General features: G+C 41.9%; 1 pseudogene; it reads right to left on the minus strand.

Moving 5' to 3' along the window:
- Positions 1-658: 658 nt before the first annotated feature.
- Positions 659-1,908, minus strand: LOC102495325 (thioredoxin-dependent peroxide reductase, mitochondrial-like; annotated as a pseudogene).
- Between the last annotated feature and the right edge of the window lie 342 nt (positions 1,909-2,250).

Here is a 2,250-nt window from a genome sequence, read left to right on the forward strand (position 1 = left end):
ATGGCCACGCTGCAATCTCTTCTCCTCCATTCTCCTCTCGGGATCTTGGGCATGCACACACACGCACCCGGCGTGAGTTTTAAGCCACCAGGTCCAGGACGCGAACTGTGGTGGACTACGTGGGAGTCCAGCGACATAGCCATTACACTAACTGCTGGTTCCCAACCACCGCATTTTTTTAATAATGTGATTCAGGTTGTTTTAATCACCGGTAAATCCATTGTGAGAGTTAGACTGCCAATGCTAACAACTTAAAACAACGATCTTTGTTACTTTAAAAGAAATTCAGTTTAGAGTTAGAGTGCTGATGCTAACAACTTAAAACAATAATCTTTGTTACTTTAAAAGAAAATTCAATTTAATACAAAGAAATTGAAGATTTCAAGACCCTTGATCAAAAGTTTTTGATGCTTGTACTACTTTGGCGTAGACAAACATTCAAGTAAGGCTAAGAAAGAAGAGTTTCCTTTACCCACTGAAGACATGATCGAAGATATGTGTGAGCTAGGCAGTCTGTAAAAACTAGCTGACCATCAGGATGTTACCAATATAGGACTCCTTACAATAGCACTGGCATTTAAAAGCTTTAGCCAAAGTTAAAAAACAAAACATTTAGAGTAACAGTTATGAATGTGAGCATAACTTATTTTTTGCCTTCTATAAATAATTGTTTTTGAAATGCAAAAAGTGGGTTCTAACTGTGGTTCGTCCCTGGTGGGAATAGCTGTAGGCACACAGGATGATCTACTGCTTTCCCTTCTCAAAGGCCTCTTTGGAAGCAGTTGGACTTGGTTTGATTTTGGGAGAATCCTGTGTCCGATTTGCTGGGCAGACATCTCCATGGCCTTCCACAAACTGGATGCCTTCACCAGGAAGAGGGTCTCTTCAATGATTCGGCCCACCGGAAGATCATTGACACAAAGATGCTTGATGACTCCAGTGGGGTCAATTATGAAGAGACCTCTTAGTGTAAGACTAGGACCTTCCAACAACACACTGTAGTCTCAAGAAATTTGTTTAGTTAAATCTGACAAGAGTTCATGTGACCATGGGAACCAGCAGTTAGCGTAATGGCTATGTCGCTGGACTCCCACGTAATCGACCACAGTTCGCGTCCCGGACCCGGTGGCTTAAAACTCACGCCAGGCATGTGTGTGTGTGTGCCCAAGATCCTGAGAGGAGATTGGAGGAGAAGGGATTGCTGCATGGCCATCCCCTCTGGGGGGTGATTTCTCGCTTTCTGTCTCTATGTCTCTCTCTGTCTGGCCAGCGCACATGCCCTATAGCAAAAACCTCTCCAAAAAAAAAGAGTTAATGTGACCCAAACCGCCATTCTTTCTTTGTGTATTTATCCAGGCAAGATGGCTAAAGTGGGAGTCCACTGAAACTGCAACGACTTCACAGTTCACGTAATGAAATTCATTCGCTTTGTCACTAAAAGCATTAATTTCTGTAGGACAGAAAAGGGTGAAATCCAAAGGACAGAAGGAAAGCACCAAATATTTCCTCTTAAAGTCATCAAGGCTTAGGTCTTTGAACTCTCCTTTGGCAACGGCTGTACCCTTAAAATAGCGTGCATGCTGGTGACAGCAGGAGCCTGGTGCGAGGAACTGGTGCCAAAGGCAAACTTTGCTTGTCCAGAACCAGACAATAGGTTTGTCAGGCAGTTTCTCCAAAGCAGCAGGCCTAAGGGCTGCAGAGGCAGAAATGCCCCAAGGAATGGTGCTCACAAGTCGGCAACTGAGGCCAGATCTACAGCCACAGTCATCTTCAGCATCCATATGCTGTTTCTAACTCAACTCTTGACATTCAGGAGATTTTCATCTAGTTTATGCAGCTAGTTCAAAATGGAATATTTTCTTCGAAAACAGTATAGTATTTTGACCCAGGTTAAATTTAAATGATAAGTTTTAGATAATTCCCAATAACTAACTGCCTAAGATTTTTATTATCATCATATAATCAGTAGCAGCCAGATTTATCAAGCACTTATCATTTATTTGCTTTTTTGCCAGTATCATTAAGACTTAAATCCCTTCTTAAAACCTGAAAGGAGAGATGGGCATATTTTGCATCTAGAGTCAAGGTTAAACACCACTGAAGAAAGGTCGTGTCTTGCTAATTCTTTTTATTTGGCATTTGTACTTTTTCCCCAGTAGAATGAGGAGAACATACTAAGAAATAAAAATGGGAGAAGAAGGTTATAAAGAGGAAGTTGTGACAGCTACTCAGAGATGTAGCTTCCCAATG

This window comes from Tupaia chinensis, unplaced genomic scaffold (genome assembly GCF_000334495.1).
Source record: "Tupaia chinensis unplaced genomic scaffold, TupChi_1.0 Scaffold147869_1, whole genome shotgun sequence".
Classification (NCBI taxonomy): domain Eukaryota; kingdom Metazoa; phylum Chordata; class Mammalia; order Scandentia; family Tupaiidae; genus Tupaia; species Tupaia belangeri.